The sequence below is a fragment of the Pithys albifrons genome, chromosome 1, assembly GCF_047495875.1.
Source record: "Pithys albifrons albifrons isolate INPA30051 chromosome 1, PitAlb_v1, whole genome shotgun sequence".
Taxonomy (NCBI): Eukaryota; Metazoa; Chordata; class Aves; order Passeriformes; family Thamnophilidae; genus Pithys; species Pithys albifrons.
Window position 1 is genome coordinate 81,342,739 of NC_092458.1, and position 19,248 is coordinate 81,361,986.

The window sequence follows — 19,248 nt, forward strand, 5'->3', positions numbered from 1 at the left end:
TACAAATTCAAAATAGGCCATTATAGGGTCTCTATGGAAATTACTGCACAAGTTAAAATATGGATAATTCACTTCTATGCATTGACATTATGCATATTTTCATTTTAGGGAGCAGAGAGGAAGGTTGAAAATATAATTTTTTAAAAAACAGTCTCTTCTTCCTCCAATGAACCATCCCCAAAGCCTAACTCTTGTATAGATGTTAAAATGGAAAAGTGTTGTTAAAATGGAAAAAAATAATGGTGTTCCTGTTTAACCAAAGCTTTTTACATTAGGTTTTATCTAAGTTCTGTCTCTCCACTGCAATAAATAAAACAGTTGCTATGGCACAAAGTGAAACCAAACAGCTCTTTCTCTAGGCTAAGGAGAACAGCCTACCTCACCAAGTGTAGCAGCTTGTCTTTCTCTCAGATCTGAGTGAAAATAAAGGAAGCTTCGTTTCTAAGGTTTGAATTCCCTTATGAAAACCTGAATAGAAATACAGGGAATATATAAAATATACTGCTGGCTGGCAAAGATGGAAAGCGATTTTTCTAGGTCTGTAGGTTATTAAGACAATCCACTTGTAAAAATCTCTGACTATCAGTAAATGAGTCGTTAAATCTCAATTAGGAGATAAATAGACATTTTAGGGAAGTAATTGTGATCTCAAGAAGTTCTTACTTGGCAGCACAGGTGAACTGGAAATTGAAAAAAATAGTACTACCATCTTCAAAAGAAAAATCTCCAAGCAGTGCACAAACACAACTGCATGAAGTCCCACAGTGCAATCATAAGATGGATGCTATTCACCTCTTATGGCAGACTGGAAAATCACACACAGTACTTACAGACCCTGCTGAGGTCAGCAAGGACTCTGAGATCAGAACCTAGGAATTACAGGCTCCTACTTCAGCCACTACAACATCAGGAACCAAGAAGGATGAAAGTTTCAGAGATATCCTGTGGACACAAAGGTAACAGCAGGACAATTTTCCAGCTAGCATGAGCATGTAATGTAGTAGGTATATGTATTATAGTTACATACAGAATCCCCTGCCTTCCAGGCAGGACTTGGAAAAGTTAGATATGTGCAACTCCATCCAAAGAACCCATTCATCTATAGTGCAAGCCACTCCTCAGGCTTGTGATTGATTAAATGTATTCCTTTTTCAGGAGAAATATTTCTGGTGTCTGTTAGACAAGACTTAAGAGACAAAACTGATACCATTTTTTAAGATCAAATTTTAATAATAAATGTTCAACATTTTAAAATGACAATTTAATTCAAACATCATTAGTTTTTTTCACAAATTCTTGGAGATCGGGGTGTTAATAACAGATAATATTTCTTCATTTAAGATCGAGCAGTTGATAGACAAAATTATTTGCTGTCTAGAGTACTGCCCATTCAAAACTTGAAGTTCCTAAAACTACAAATGGAATTATTTCTTCAATAAAGTGGAAAATCATAAATTGCATGGAACATTAGATTTTTGTATGCCACTACACCAGTCCCTTAAAAGTGAGGAAAGTGGCTTCACTGCCTTCACAGTAACTCATGGGATACACTGTCACAAATTTTCACTCCAGAAGAAATAGGCAGCTTAAAAGAATTTAGGACTAGGAGAGCTCATACACATGATGAGTGGTTTCATAAAAAATATGGGCTACTAAGGGAATAGTGATGACTTAGAGAAGATAGAACTGACATCTTGAAGAACATCCATTTGGTACTCTGTCACACATCAATTGCATCATACCAATATCTGCTACTGTATAGTTCCATGATTCAAATGCATAATGTTCAAGAAGCATGTCTTTCTCCCGCTTCCTCATGTTTGGGGTTTTTTGTTGCTGCTGATACTTTTAAATGGCCTTATCCAATAGCACACAGCTTTTTCCTCAAGTGGAAGACATTCAGGGACACAATTATACAGGCTGGTCTTCATGTCCACATTCTTTATAGAAGAAGTATTAAGTTCTCCTGGATGTGAAAAAGTGCCATGATGCAAGTGATGCAGCTGCAGTGGTCAATAATGGTCCTGTGGTGCAGGCTGATGACTGAAGCTGAACTGTGAAAAATATCAGTGTAGAAGAACCTGTCAAAGAATGAATATGGTAAGTTCATTCAATATTAAGCATACTATTTTATTATCTTAGGCAAATAAAAGCCATTCATTAGGAAATCAACATAATAAAACTGCTAAATAGGAGACCTTGTCAAACCTGTGCACACTGTGTACTTGCTCCTGGCAACTAAACTTCACAGGGTACTGAGATGATCTTGCTCAGTGCTATTTTGACCCTCAATATCCTATTAATTCCAATAGGATTTAAGAGAGGATTTAATCATTCCCTGTTTAAACAGTTGTCTTCACTTATAGAGCCAAAAAATGTATGTGTACGGCCAGACTTGGCGAACGCAGATTTGGGCAGGGCTCTCCCCACGTGCCCTTCCAGCCTGCGCAGTGGATGTTTTAGGTGAGGCACAGCGTGCACAGAACTGGCCCCACCGTTTAAGTCTTAAGGTCCACTTGACATGGCCAAGGGAGCTTGGACAGTGACAGGGAAGTCCTCGGGACTGTCACAGCACCCGGTACTAACCGGGGCTGACCCTGCTGAGCATCTGAGATCTGACGGGATGGGATGGCAGGGAGGCATTGAACTGCCAGGGGAGACTGGAACTCAGGTCCTTGGGATTCAGAGCCCAGAGTGCTCTCCTTTACACCACAGAACCGCCCCTCAGCCAAAGAACACCTGTTTCCTAATTAATCTTCCTTTTCTACCTTCTTTGAGAAGGGTTGGAAACATCATAGTCAGATTCTTACACCGCACCTTCCCAAGAAACCACAATTTACATGAACTTGGGAAGACAGTATCTGGAAAAAAAAATAAATTAAAAAATTTCTATGATACTTTGACACATCCCAATTTGGAATAAAACTATGGCAGTGCAAACAACAAAGAGAACAGGGAACATAATAATTCTTTCTGAAAACTGATGGGATAAAAGTCTGAAATTGCTTCAAAGATGACTTTATAGACTATTGAACCAGTTGGCCATCCCTCCATAGTGGATACATCCAAAACTACTCAATTAAGATAGGAAACTTTACTGAGGGAAACAAGTTCATATTTAGATAGATGAATAATGCTCATAAGTTATTAAATGAGAAATTTTTCTATTTTAAAACCTTTTTACTGAAAAGCAGATCCTCCTCCCTTCCTTTTAGACATTTAGCGATCATTTGGAAAGCCTTATCAATTTTCTGTATATTCTTCTCTAACCGGTAGACCTTGAAGTCAATGGAACCAGCAGACCAGAGGGAACACTCTTATTTTTTATTGTTGCTTGTGGAAGTTCTGCTTATTTGGGTTATTCACTTCTAAGCCTCAGTTAAAGAGCAAATATAACAAATATAAGTCTGTGTGTTAAAAAGAAGCTTTTTCCCCCTGAGAATTTACCAGGCTACTAAGAATTCTAAGGAATTAATTAAAAATAGAAAAGGCAAACAAACAAATGAGACAAAGCAAGATGTTTTCCTATCCATATCACACCAAATAGCAAGTGTTCCCTGCCCAAAAGCTCCATCAAAAATTAACACTAGCAAGTAGCAGAAAAGCGTTTGTTGTTTTGTTTTTTCAAGAGACCTTTTCTGCTTCTCTTTCACATAGCAGTAGGGTGCCTAAAACCCTGCAACTCCTTCGTTCCCACCTCTGTGTTTCTTAATATCCAGCTGTTCTCATCATGTGATACAAATGTGCTTTCTCAGTACTCTAAGAATCAGGACTGTTAATCTTGTTTTGCCACAAAATAAATCAGACAGTAAGTAGATTAAGTTTCCATATTCTGCCTTATTGATGTCTCTTAGCATTGATTAAGAGGAAAATATTTGAAGCAGCAGATCACTTTATTAGACAATTTTATCTTTGGTTTCTCTGCCTAGATTTGCCCAATTATTGCTAGTTTTGACTCAGTGGTGTGGACATCAAACCCCTAAAAAATACAAGTCGGTCACTGGAAATTCACCATATGACAGCGTCTTTGATCAGTGGTCATGAGACCATGACTTCTTTAAAGATGCCTGTGAAAGTTTTGCCAATCATCCCTGAAGAAGCATATCTGACCTTCTCTTTTTCTTCAGGTCAACAGGAAGACTTAAATTAGGCGAACTTGTAAATCCTATTACAGTTCCAGTAGGTGTTCAAGAAATCACAGACTGATGTGAGATCACAGAATCACAGACTATTCTGAGTTGGAAGGGACCCACAAGGATCATGAGTCCAACTCTTTAGTCAGTGGCCCACACAGGGGATTGAACCCATGACCTTGGCATTATTACAACCAAGTTTTAACCAACTGAGCTAATTTCAGGGTCACATCAGTAAGCAAATAATAAGAAACAAAAGGAAAGAATGTTGGAGTAGGTTCTTCTAATTCTAATATTTCTCATGTAGGCTTTTTAAAGAATTGAATAGGATGTCACCTAAGTGAAAATTACCACTGCCTCTGAGAGAGTTGTATTTTAATTCCTGAAAACACTAATCCTCTGATTTTGTATGGAGGGAGGTGAAAGAAGATCCAGAGTTAACAGCTTCTATTGAATGGATATAGAAAAAAATTACCTAGCAGGTGGATTTTAAAACAAAGACCTCAGGGAAGAGTATAGAGTACAATTTCTATTAAAAAAAAATGAAAGAAAAAGCAAATGACAGTATAGGAAGGAAATAACCACAAGGCTTTATGTGTGCATGGCCTGGATGATGAGAAACATCGAAAGAATGATGCTTCGATACGCGTTACAAACAATCACAAAACAATCTCATAGCTGTTCTCTTTGTACTGAAGTGTTAATGCAACTTGCTTAGAAGGGACTAAAAAAAAAGGGACACTGCAGGGCACACATTAGTAAGTTCTTCTGAGGGACCAAGGCAAAAAGTGCATTTCCAGTCTGCTTTGAGAAATGGAAAAAGAAAAGATAAAAACTTGCAAGAGTGAGACAGGAAAGTAAAAAATGTAAGGCTTGAGATTTCTGATTTGTGAAGAGACTGCAATTGCAAATATACCTCTGGATAGGATGGCAACACCCTCTGACCCATGCCTGTATTGATAATCATTGCTCTAGGAAGTCCAGGTAAGCAATTTAGCTTGACCAAGGAGCAAAGAATAATGCAAAGGTCAAGCCATTGAAAGAATCATTGTATATTTTTACATACTAATACATATATTATCATATAGTATTTACTAAACAATAATATTTTTATTAATCAATGCCAATTTTGTAATTGTAAGAAACAAGCTAACAGAGATCTTTATCATCAATTATTCTTCATTAGTCATAAATAAGGAAAGGAAAACAGGGATGCTTCTTAGGGAAAGCTACTAATGCTTTATGCCTAAAACACAGTGGGAACAGTGAAAGTGGGTCTGTAAGAAGGTTACATGCAACTACTTTGAGTTTTTGCTTCCTCTTAGAGCTAAGAAAATATTTAAGCTGTACTCACCAAACATAATTACTGACGCTTTCAAAGAACTTTAAATATTTAACTACTTAGTCTTCACAATATCTCTATTAAATAGTTGTTCCTTTGTACACCAAATTTACATGAGAGAAACATGTTTTATAAGTTGTTTTTAAAAGTGGTATTGTTTCTTTCATGTGGTGCTGGAAACCAAAAAAAAAACAACAAAACAAAACACACTGCACAGAGAGCTTTGCAGGTGCAGCTTTGTAGATGCAGACACAAACGAGAGGTTTTCAGCTCTTTGATTACTGCTCCCAGTCAAGCCAATACTCACTACAGGCTTCAAAACATGAAGGCAATTAAGTAAAAGGACAAAACCATATCTGCAAATTTCCAGTCCAGCCTGAGGCCCCTTCAAAGTTCATCATGAAGAAGAAGGGCCCTGCTCACGACTGCACACCTGGAAGTGCCAAGAGCAGACTTTGCAAGTCCTTGGCACTTCAGCTCCAGCTGAATCTACTGACAGATGCTGCTTTTCTGAGCCAAATTTCCAAGGCAAAGGGAAGAAAAGGAAAGCAACAGGCTTATTTTAAACTTGACATTTCAGCAGAGCAGATCTATAGAATAATTGGGAAGACTTGCAACAAGCATATAAAATTTACCCGTGCGTTCTGATCAAAGAATTACTGGTTGATCTAACAATAGATTGAAAGGCTGAGTACAAAAGAATATAAAAATAGCATAACCAGATGAATGAACTTGAATATTCCTAGAGCTTACTATTTTATCATAGATGAGCTGAAAGATATGTCACCTGTACCCTAATTAAATTTTTACAAGTTATCAAATGAAGAGTGACTGTCAGACAGGAAGAAAGAACAAAAGGAGAAAATGTGGTTTCTTCTTAACTTATTGGGTATTCTGCATGAGCATCTGATGGAAGAAGCTGAATCTTAAACTAGATAACACATAATCATGTTTATTTTAATTAAAAATAAAGAAGTACATAAATGAGATACAGAGAAAATAAAGCCTAAAATTGTTTGTTTCATTTTAAGCCTGACACTACCTAAGACTTGGGCAGGACTACTGGGTGACACAGAAACACAGAGAACACACATACACACGATGCATGCACAGGAGTCCTCCATAGTGCTGAAATAATAATTCTAAAAGTACAGTATGGTGCAGATCTCATGGCAATGGAAATAGTTATATTGATTTACTGAGTTGTGGACAGGGCAGACTCAGCAAGACTTTGGAACTTAGCATAAAAATTAGCTGGCTGGAAAAAAGCTAAAACCAGGCAATGATATTTATGTATTAACACCACTCAGAGAAAAAAGTAGTACACAGTCATTAATAATACGGGAAAGAGACTTTACAGAATGATATGCAATTCTGTATAAATGCTATGAAAGTCATTAGGACATATAAAATTGTAATTTTGCATGTATTTCACAATGAAAATTCAGGAGAGGAAATATTTGCCGGAGTTGTTAACAGCATTGCAGTTACAGAAGAAAAGATTATATAAAGCCTGGCTGGATGTTTCCTTCACAAAACATTCTCCACAGCCAGAAAATTCAGAAAACAAGGGTACAGTGGATGAAACCATGTGAAAAGTTTGCCCAGGACTGTTGTTCCAACAGCTCCACTAGAAGACTGTAAAGAAGTTCTTACTTTGCTTAGGAAATTCTTTTGATGGATGACAAAACTACTAGTCAAGTGAATTACTATGCCCTTGCTATCTGCTTCCTACCTCGACTGCTGACTCATTGTCCAGTGCTACAGAACCTGCGCAATGAGTGACAAATACTATTACATCAAAATTCTCAGTGACTTGACCCTCATCCCAGAAGTAGCATTGTTCCCCTGCACTGTGTTCACATGATTAGATCAGGTAATGCTCCAGCTTTTTTACACTTCCAAAAACTTAAAGCAGCCACAACAGCATCTTGGCTAGCTGATTAATTTGAATTTAGAGCTGATTTTCTTTGTTAGTGTCTTTAAGTAGACAAATTGTAGCTACTAACCAAGAAAAGCTGGCCTGCTTTGTGCTGATGTAAATGATGACTTGAGTTACGAGGCTGAATGGGGTCTGATATCCACTTAGAGCAAAGTGGAGGACTCAGTGATATTTAGTAATATATATATACAGGTGTGAGATTATCTATATGGAGAGATTTATGACCCTTGCTCCACCAGCAATCCTTAGGCAAGAGTTTTGATGGCACATAAATAAGCAAGCAATGTGACTAGTGGGATTTACCAAAGCATACATAAACCTTATGAATTCAAATCCCACCAAGAGTCAGTATGTGCAAAGATATTTTATAGATTCTAGTAGGTGCCCTCCTGTCTTCTACAAGTGCCTTAACACCTTTGTTAGTCTGCACTGAGGTCCCATGAGGTTGCTATGAGAAAATATATACCACACCATGGTTTGTCATATAAGGTAAAAAACTTCTGGAAGCTGTAAATATGTAAGTTGTCAAGTCCTAAGTCCACAAATCCACTTGAGTTAAGCTAAAATTAGTGGCACCTAGGGAGCTATGTATTTTTGTACATCTGGCCTAAAACTCCCATTTCACACCAAAGTTCTTTGTCATAACAAAAAATGGAAGAACAAAGTAACAACAAATACACAGAACTGCTTTCAGATTGTTTCTCGGATGCGTTTGAAGCATCAGGTAGGTTTGCTAGTAAATGACCAAGTTTCTAGGTGCTCTGTCTTGTTTAGGGATCCTATCCAGAATGCAGCCTGAACTAAGCTGAGCGAAGTCACACCATAACTGCTTCCAGATACTCGTGGAGGGGCAAGATGGTTTCTATATGATGAAGTAGCAAACAGCTGCCTGAGGGAGCACATTGCAATCAGAGATGACACTTTTCAGATGAGAGGTAGAATGGGAAAGATGATCTATTGGTTTGGCCCAGAGTGAACTTCAAAAAGGAATTGGCTCTGTGCCTCACTCAAGTAACTGAAGCTTTCCCAGAATAGTTAATCTGAGATTTTTATCCTCTGATTTTTAAGGGCTTTCAGCAAGGCAAAGTAATGAGTTTATGCCAATTTCTGATCTTTGTCAAGGCTCATCGTTGCTTCTAGCTCATTTCAAAGTGGAGTTTCACAAGCAGACAGTCTTCTCTGTAGTGCAACCATCTTTGCTGTACCTTTCTAAGGGTATTCAGCATCCTGGGACTATAAAAGGATGAAACACTTCTAATGTAAATCTGATGTAAAAGCAGGGTCTTTCAGGAGACATAGAAATAAAACAATTACAGAAAGCTTCAAGAAGCAATGGGATGTGCCTACTACTAGAATTGTTTCTATTGCTAGGTAGAGAATCATTAGCATTCATGAAAGACTGAATCAGAAAGAACAAAGCACCAGCCCAGATGTAAATGACACGGCTCGAAATCCTTTTTACTGAACTTGTGTTTGGTTAACCTGATTACAACTTTGAAAACTGTTGACTTAACATAGTGTCTCCAGTTTAACAGGTTCAGGGTCAAAGCCATATGCTCTGACAAGGGTGAGCTATGAAAAACATTCCCTGTGACATGGTACAGAAGCACAAATCTGTCTAACTCAATTTGAAGACAGGCGCTGGTAGGCAGTGATGATCAACTGGCAAAGAGCTATGTCTCAGGACAGATAAGGTGGTCAGTGTGCAAAAGTCAACATATGCCAAAAAGAACTATCTTTCTTCCAATAACAGGCTTTCACTATTGTATACAATAGAAAACTCGAGCAATGTAAGGTGCTATTGCATGCCAATTATGGGAAACGCTGACATTTTAAACAGTGGCTAATTGTGCTCTCAGTTGTTGTTAGGAGAGACTAAACAGAAAAATTACATTTTCCCACATACAGATTTTATCAAGGAGATTCAAGATCTCTCAAGGAAGAAGCTGGCATAAGCTTCATTGTATGTTGTTTCAGGGTGTGGTGGATGCACTGAGTAGCACAGGGAGAATGTAAGCACAAGGTGTAACTGAAGTACATTTGTAGAGTGAGAGCATAGCCCCTTTGATTTACAATGTACAGGGGGATGCATTTAGAATTATAAGACTAACAGGCTCACTGAAGATAGGGATGGCTGAAGGGGAGAAAAAGCAATCACAGAAAGCAAAATTCAATAGCAGAGCAAAAGTGTAGTAACTGGTTTGAAAGGAGCTTTCCATCTCTGTGGAACATGCGTATGTGAGTGGAATGTCTCAAATCAGAAAGTGTTTTAAAATAATTAAAGCATTTGCAGATCTTTAACATCCTCTAAATGACTGAAAATGCTAAGGTTGCACCCATTTGCAACCCAGCACACACACATAGATGCAAAGTAAAAAGAAATTATCAAAGCCTTGATGTTGCCAAGTGTTGAATATTTGGTGAGAAGAACGCAGTGCACCACAAGAGCAGGTTATATCAGTATGAACTGATACAAGTGCGGGCTGCAGTGTCATTTATGTTGGATAATTCTGCACTCAGTCAAGTTGTTCACCACTTATATTGCCGTAAAAGAAGAAAATAATTTATTCTTCTGTAAAATAATTTGTTCATCTATTTCCAGCTACAACCAGAGAGTGAAAATATCAGCTCAAAGACACTCTCACTGAAAGAACATATCCACAGCTTGCATAGGCACAGAGGTAAAAACTGGTACCTATATTATAGCAACATGCAGAGCTGACTTTATTACTCTCATCAATCCCACAACAGAAGAGCCATCACACCCACAAGTTGCTATTCAAAAACCATCAAGGTTACACCTAACCAAGGGTCAGGATGGACCCTCACAGAAAGCAGGGACAGGTAGATGGGGGACAATAGCTAGCTCATTTTCCCTAATTATAGTAGATCACATATCCCAGAGAATGAAGGGCAAAGAAGTGGATATGGTTGAACATGGTCTTGTCCACGGAAAGTCCGCAGAGATCCAAGGCATAAGTTCAGTGGGAACTCATGGTCCAAGCATGTTATCTGAACAATCACAAAAATGTGGGATAAAGGGAAGGGTCTGGGATGAGTAAGTCCTCAAGAAGTACTGTTTGGCTCACTAGCAATCCTGAGGACTTCCTCAGCAATTCTTCATGGCACCCTCCCCATAAGCCCAAATTTCGCATTTACCTTTCACCTATCTCAGGGGAGAGTATAGACAAGCCCCTGAGATCTGGTTATCAATGCTAACAACTAGTTTGAATGTGGTGAGGAAATGTAGTTCTTACTAGGATTCACTGAATCATAGAATCATTCAGGTTGGAAGAGACCTCTAAGATCATCTGCCATTAATCAAAAAGGAAAAAAAGAAAATAGCTGTAAAAATGTGTCTGTTTTACTGAAAAATTCTTCAAAATTTTTCCATCTGATTGAAATAAGAATCAGGTATATTTTAGATTTTTTTCTGTTTCAAATTGCTTAGTTTTCTCTTTCATCTCCAGCTCTATTAAACCACAAAAATTTGTCAAGACTCTTGACTGCTTTCTCTTCCCTTACCTGCCCTGAATAATGTACTGAATGCTACTGAAACAGTTCCATCCTTTCCGTGCACTTACATTGAAAACCTTGAATGAAATAGAATGGTTTTTTTATAAAGAGCATTTTATTTTGTCTTTTGTATATTAAAAAAAATCAAGTTAGCACTTCTGAAATTAGACAGGTTTTACTGATGATTGGTTTTTACATCAAGCCAGGCTGAGATACAACTTTGAATTCCAAGTTCAGAGACCCGTTACTACAATACCCTTCTCATACCCCCTCCTCACAATTCCTGCAGCACAGGCTGTTACTTACTCTCCTCAGATACAGGTTTCTCCAAAAATTAACCTTCTCACAGATGCAAAATGTTCTCCAAGAATGTGTTTAGGGATAAAACATACCTTAATTGCACCCACCACAACACTGCCTGTGGGAGGCAGGTACCATGGTTTCTATTTTGCAATTAGGGAAACTGAGGAATGCATCTCAATAATTTGGCAGTCTGAATGTTTGTGGCAGAGTCCAATATGACACACTGGGACAGGGATAAGCAAGAATCTACAAACTTCCTGCAGACATCCAATTCTGTATCATGTGAATTAATATTAACATAGGAGATGGAGACACCTGGTTCCTTCTAATGACTGTGAATGTTCCAGCCACTCAGTACAGATGATGACAAATTACCACACTGACTTCTAGGAGTCTTGTGAGGGAGCAACATTCAATTTCTTTTTGCAGCTGCAAACAACCTGTGTGACGCTGGGGAAAATCCACTGCATCTTCCAAATGCATTTTACCCATCACAAAAAGTAACAAGTCTGAAGTGATGTATTAAAAGCAAGCAAGAGTGTAAGCCAGAAAGATTTACACACAGAACTCTGTCACAAGCAAATGCAGAACTTCAGCTTTCACTTATCTTGTGCCTAACTAAGATGGATTTTTCTCTGAAGGGCTGGATGAAAGGATTTGCTGCAGAAATAATAATGTATAAAATATAGTCTGGCTCACATCCTTGTCTATCCTACTATTGGGGGAGGAGGGGACAACCTATACTCCTACTCCTTTTTTATTTTGTCATTGACCTTCACTATTTGTTTCAAGCTCCTAGACATCCAGTGCCTCAGTCAAATAGGAGCTGCAATGGAGGCCCAAAAGACCTTCTCAGGAGGCCTGATGGTGGTCTCAGGAGACAGTTCCCATTCAGACTTTGAGGAAGGAAACTGGCATTTCTGAAGCTTAGCCAGTTTCTGGCAATATCCAAAGCAAATTGTCAGTCAAACATACCAAAAGACCCCCAAAATAACTTTAATCGTGATAGTTTCTGTTCATTTTTAATAAATATTTTTACTGAGAAAGAAGCAGCCCTCCTGAAACAAGGAACTTATCCTTCTTGAATCATAGGTTTGGCAGCATCTGCAGTCAGACAAATGGGTATATTCAATACCTCTGGAATGTTACTAAATGACAAGAAAATAATATAATTCTATCCAAAGTGGCCTCAGTAGTTTCCCTGTCCTAGCTCTCCTTTACATTGAGTTGAGCTGCAAGAATGGAATCCCTAATGTGTCTCCCATGTCAAAAGGACAGGCGGGAAGTCAATAAATGCATCTCAGAGGAGGGGAATACAGTATTGCCATTTGAAACGATCAGTGTGGAAGAACTATAATGAAAAATCTGAATATTCTTGAACACTTGATAAAACAGAACAAGTAATAATGGCTCACTTTCCAAATGGGACTCAGCTACCTGCAAGGAAATATTTCTGTAGTGCAGTGTGAAACCCTCTCAAAAAGGAGGATATTTTATTCCATTGATAATAAAACCCCTAGACAACCAGCTCAAAGAAGGTCACTGTGAACCACTAAAATCAGGATCACTGAAGCTCACCATGCTATTATAACTTTAAAATACATCACTTACCAGTGAAACTCATAATGTCACAGAACAATACTATTCTTCTTCACTATCCATCATCATTCTACCTGTCTAAAGGCAGCTAGACCATTCATACATACAAATATATACAGAATCTCTCTTTACTCTCCATCTTGCTTTGAAAAGTCGTGCTTTCTTTCAGATAAAAATGAGAAAAAATCTAAAAAAGACAAATCATCTGAATTGAGATGCTGTATGCGATCATTTTCAAGGTCTCCTTTCACATATGTGTTTCCTTTTCTCCTCTTCTCGTGGACATTCATCTTCAAAGTTTTAATCATATCACTTTTCTCTCCTTCACATTCTATGCTTTTCTCCTTCTCACATTTTATTTTATTTCTTTGGCCATGGTTTCTTCTGCTCCTAAGTGGGATGATTTTGAATTCAATTCCCTCAGGCCACTGCCTTTACTTTTTTGCCCTGCTTTCTTCTTTGAGTTCGTCCTCTGCCCTTCTTTCTGTTATTTCCCAGTACCATCCATCAAGACTCTGAGACTATTTCCCCAGGAATCTCTCCCACTCTGATTCCTGCCTTTTGCTGTTACACAGGAAAAGGAAGTTTTTAAGGCTTAGTTATTCCAAATCTATGATGATATCTAAACTATTTAATTACTGGCGTAACTGCTCTCAGTGACCTGTATACCTCTGCACCATTTAGATGTTTATACTAAGCATATTCAATGTAGATTTGCAGAACAGTTTGGGTTGGAAAGGACTTTAAACATCATCCTGTTCCAAGTCCCCTGCCATGGGCAGAGACAAATTCCAACTAGACCAAGTTGCTCAAATAATCAAATATAAAATATAAACTTACATGGATGGAGACACTGAATCAGACAGAGGTTAATCTTCATTAAGTCAAAGAGCTATTGAATAGCCAGTGTATTGCAGGACATAATACTTGATCTAAGATATTAAGACCTCTCATTTTAGCTAAATGACTGAACATATATTGAATGAGTATGAGAAGAAAAGAAGTACATGTGTCAAGGGTAAAGATTAAACCCACTGAGCTCCTTTGAGGGACTTACTAAAGATTAGCTCTGATAAGCCAGTGCTTTCTGTTAGGAATACATTCCCTTTGATGCATGTAAACCTGAAATGTAAGACTTGCACAGATAAAAGAATTCCATAGAAGGTGTGCATCAGGAAAGCATTTAGAGAACTCTGCAATATAAAGGCAGACAGAGACCTTTCTGATTTAATCTGGGTGTAAGAAAAGGAAGTCTTTTTTTTCATTATTTCTTCACTTACATTTGTAAAAACATTCATTTCTATATAGTCTGTTTGGTCTTAAGTAACTGGTTTTATTTACACATTATCCAAGAGCATTTTTCTCCCAAGGATGTAACCTGAGGCATTGGGACATCTTTAGTGCTGTAGGAAAGAAACAAGTATCTTAAAATTATATTGCAAGCAGGAAGGCTCTTTGACATATAAAAAGACAATACAGAGAACAGCTAAACCAGAAGAGTCTTACATTAGTTTTCTAATACTATCCCTATAGACTCTTTGCACCACAAGCCGCCTCTATCACCATGCACCCGAATTCCATTTTTAGACTCTTCCTAAACTCCTGTGACTTTCTAACAAGGCCTGCATGAGCCACTGAAATCTTCATGTCATTCTTTCCACTGCACACAGATGATTTTTTTCACTACTTTAAATGTGACTCTGTTCTTGCACAGGCTAAATCCTCTGCAAAGAGTAGTGAAGTCCCTTCACAATGACAGTCAGCTACATCTAGAGGTACAGAAGAGTATGGGGAGTGCTCAGCAGTGTGCCTGATTCATGCTCCCCTCTATCAATCCACTTTGAGCAGAAATTCAGCTGGGAAGCTAGTAAAGATATAGATGTGCCTACACAGAGATACATCCAGAAAATGCCAGCCTTACACTTCAGAAAAGATACAGAAGAATTTAAGAAGCAGTCGCTGTACCCTGCCAACAGCTTGTGGGTAAGAGTCAGCACAGACATCTCATGGGCCACTACTTCTTCGCCATAAAGAAGACAATTTGTGAGAAGTCAGCAAGAAAAGATGGAGCAGACTGTTCCACCCTCTTTGGCCTCCAGAGAAAACATCTTGGTGTCACATATCTTCAGTAATTCAGAATCCAAATGAGATCAAATTTTACCTTCAGTGTTGATGAGAGGATGTTTAGGGTGACAGACTTACTGATTTCTCAAGAATACATGTTTTCCATTACATTAAAACCAGTTGTTTCTTCTTAAGACAATAAGGCTTGGTAGTTATTAAGCTTGCAATAAGAAAAGTAGAAGAAGACATAGCACCAAGACAGAAAAATAATTTCATCAGTTATAATGAGTGTTAAATTAGAAGTTTAATGATCCAGTGTAATAATTCTTGGAATTCAAGAAAGCTATGTGGTATCCAGCTGGCCAAGAGTGATTTTGACTATGTGCCACCACAAATGTAGACTCTCATTTAATGTCTGTGAAACCAGAACAAAACATGAATACAAATTTCACACCAGTCAAGTACAAAACACTTCTTTGGTTTCAGGTCTTTGAGATAATCTTTCACATGTTGTAGCTGACAATCAGATGCCTTTTCAGCTATCAAAGCATGACCTTATTCTCTGGCCAATCTGGTCCTGAGTCAATGACCACTGAGATATTGAAACTTCATCCAATTTCTGACTTTCTGCTGTAAATGAACTGTAACTGAGATTTAGTAATTGGGAGTAGAAGTACTTTTACCTCAAAAGAGAAGGAAAATGCACTTGCCATATCAAAACTGCCATTTGATTAAATCAACAAAAATACTGCCAAAGAAACTTCCAGATTGGTGAATATATGGATAACAATTCATAGATTAAATGTGCTTTTTTTTTGCTTTTTGTATGTGATTTTTTAATGGAGTCCTAATCCATGAAAATAAAAAATGGATAAAAATTTCCTACTGGCATGTGGTCTCCCTGTTCATACTGAGAACATGAAGTAATTTTAAAAATACCTTTTTTGTTGCTCATAATACATTGCCACATAAGAGGACTTGTCCACAATTTTGCCCCCTCAAGAGTCAGATGTCCCTATTAATTTTCTTAGACTATAACTTTCAATTTGTCCTCTTCACTTTCAGATAGCTGAAAAAGAAAAGAAAGGAAAATCAACTGTCATACTTCATGATAACAGCCTTCACAAATATATCTTTGTGATATATTCATCACAAAGTGTTACAGCCTTTCCTTCATTTACCCAGTTCATGACAACTGGCAGACACAAACAACTTCGTACATCAGCATAATTGAAAAAAAAAAGCTCTAACACTCTTTATTATGAAAATACTGTGCAACTTAGTGAAAGGATTTACTTACCATGAGCTTAAGTTTGTAGATGGAGAAATGTCTTTGATCACTGTTACATGGGCCAGGTGGATCAGCCTGACTAATCTTTTGGGCATCCAAGGACATCACACGCAAGAGCCACTGGCGATGAAGGTGGATAGGTGGGTCCATATCTGGTTGTTTTCTTTGTGAAGCTATCTTGAAAATGAAGAGATTTCTCTTGCTTTTTATCACAATCTTGCAAAAGGCACAGATGGAACTTTTGGCACAATTTCCCTTTCAGAGTATTGTTCCATTAATATAAGTATGAATTTTCAATGTATTTAATTTTTTTCTCCTCTCCTGTATTTTAGGCTTACTTAAACCGTAGTATAACAAACAACCAGAAGAGGATAACAAGAATGAAAAGAAGAGCAATACTGCCTCTTATTTTCCAGGATTTTTCTATTCTGGTTACTTGGGTTCATTTTCTAGGTTTCTCCATGAAACCAGTGTTTCAGCTAAAGACAGGTTGTTTAAAAACAGAGGTGTTTAAATGACATATTTCCTTATGACATACTTTCAAATGACATGTTGAATGATAGAACCAATTTACCACAGGAGAAAAATTTTCCCCTTTCCTTTGATAGGTCTGTGACGATCATGTATAATGTACTGAGTACAGAGGTACAGGGGAAGACAAGTTTGAGGAAAAAATCAATCAAATAATCACTATGCACAGAAAGCATCCATAGCTGTACAGATGCCATCATTGCTACCAGCTTTCTACAGAATTATCCACTTGCTACCTATATGGCACAGACAGCATCATACTTAGGGTTAAACTAACAAATCCAGTTTAGAGAGGAACCTGTTTCAATGAACATGCTTACCTGCCCTTGGCTCCCCCTCAGGTAGCATGTCAGAGACACAGGCACCTATGCTCAACTAATTTATTTTTAATTATGGTGTTGACCTTCCCTGTGAACTACACCCAGAAAGGTTGTATATTCAGGCGGCTCAGAGCTAAACTTGTGGGAAATTTAATTTGTAACAGAGCTGCAAGTGAAACAAAACAAATAGGGTAGAGAACAGATAAGAAGCAGTTGTCCTGGCCAGGAGGCAAAAAAACAGCAAAAAACCAGCCTCCTGACTGTTAAGAAGTGCGCTTGCACAAACACACTGATCTGGCTATGCCATCTCGGAAGTTAATAGTTCAAGGATGGTGAAATATTTACCGTGATTGAAAGGATGTCTGCTGGAACAGGAAGGAATCAAATTCAGAGGAGTTTTCTGAAGAACAAGCTCCAAGCGTTGCCCACAACAGTTTTCAGGGGAAAAGGAACAGCACCAGCATAGTAGAGACTGACTTTGCATTGTCCCTTTAGCTCAGTGTACAGTCAGTGCTCTGTAAATACACTGAAAATAGTTGTGTATTACTGCAGCTGACTTAGAATTTAATTTCTGAACACTCAAACTAATTATTAACTTCCATGAGAAAGTTACAGCCCTTTGGCCTACATTTATTTGGATATTGCGAAAACATGGCCAAGCACTACTATGTTCATTTCTGTGCATCTTCTTTAGGACCTGCCTCTGCTGGATAGTCCATCTCTCCTTACGTTATACTAAAAAGCTTCTTCAGCTTGAGCCATGGAAAAACACTTTCACAATCATCTGGGTGATCAGTCTCCTTTTCAAGTTTGATTTAGATCTTAATCAATGAAGAATCAGAGCAAGCCAGTGATATCAGTTGCAGAGCTGCCTGTGAAAATTTTAGGAGTGTTCTCTTCCAGAAAGGTCTTGGATATCTCTGAAGTGCAGCCAGTAAACAAGCAGAAAAATACACAAATTTATAATTTACACCTATTTCAAAAATGCTGTAAACAAGAATGAGTCAGGCATTGTTGGATTTTATCTCACTTGGAGAAAAAGTAGAGCAGTTGATTGAATTCAGTTAAGTTGGATCAATTAACCCAAAGCAGATGATTGAAAATTCAAATTTCAGAAAGTAGACAGAATGGAAACCTGTGCCAGTCACTTGGAAGTAACATGCATCAAAAACAATGGGGTACATATATCTCCATTCCCCCAAGCAGGAAACTATTAGTCAGCTATTGCTTAGTTCAGTGATCTATAAAATGCCTTTATGTTTTCCCACAAGTAATTAGAAAAGAACCTGAAATCTACAAAATGAAAGAGGTGAAATTTAAGTTAAATATTAGGAAGATTTTTTTTCAGTGAAGGTGGTGAGACATGGAACAGGTTGCCCAGGGAGGTTGTAGATGCCTCAACACTCTGAAAGTGTTCAAAGCCAGGTTGGATAAGACCTTGGGCAACGTGGTCTAGTTAAGGCGTCCCTGCCCATGGCAGTGGGCATTGGGACTAGATGGTATTTAAGGTACCTTCCAATCCCTTAACATTCTATAATTCTATGATTTTATGGTCAGGGTACCAAGCCTGTCAGAGTTCAAAGAATGTCTGGATAATGTTCCTATTCATATAGTTTACCTTAGGTAGTCCTGTGAGGAGCAGGAAGTTGGACTCAATGATCCTTACAGATCCCTTCCAACCTGAGACATTCTGTGCTTCTCTTTTGCTTAGCAGTCCTCACCAAATATGAATGTCATTTATAAATATGTTATTTATTTGACTCATTAAAAAAAAAAAAGAAGAAAAGAAAAAGAAGAAAAATCACTCACAAAAAATTTCATCCAGATCAGCATTCCTGAAAACCCCCTATTAAAATTTATGGTTAGTTTAAAACAGATCTACCCCATTTCATTTAAAGCAACCACCTTCAGTTCTGCTACACTGTAGATGAATAATATATAAATAATAATGTATATGCAAAATCTTAACAGAAAAAGAAATATAAACTATTCACGGGTTGCCTATATATGTGGAGATGTACTTCTGAAAGAAAAGAAGGAGGTCTACAGGTCATATAGACACTTTGACCCCAAATCATGCCTAATGGAACTGCCACTGCCACCATTCACCATCGACCAGCCATTGAAAGATTGTTATGCACTGCTAGACTGTCAGTGATGGATAAATTGCTTTCTTCATATGCCTTGCCCACAGTTTTCCTGATATA

General features: G+C 37.9%; 1 protein-coding gene and 1 long non-coding RNA gene across 10 annotated transcripts in view; both read right to left on the reverse strand.

The window, feature by feature from the left end:
• The window catches only part of DLG2 (discs large MAGUK scaffold protein 2), a 1,023,852-nt gene that overhangs the window by 962,546 nt on the left and 42,058 nt on the right, over positions 1–19,248 (reverse strand). The gene's annotated exons all lie outside the window — the stretch shown is intronic.
• LOC139672471 (uncharacterized) lies at positions 1,217–19,003 on the reverse strand. 3 transcript variants are annotated; one of them, XR_011697933.1, is made up of 5 exons: positions 18,660–19,003; positions 17,387–17,567; positions 16,200–16,367; positions 15,839–15,968; positions 1,217–2,081 (listed from the first exon to the last, which is right to left on the reverse strand). It is a non-coding gene; the product is annotated as an uncharacterized lncRNA (long non-coding RNA). The 3 variants fall into 3 exon arrangements; XR_011697930.1 differs by having other exon boundaries at positions 17,387–19,003; XR_011697935.1 differs by lacking the exons at positions 17,387–17,567; positions 18,660–19,003 and adding an exon at positions 17,042–17,378.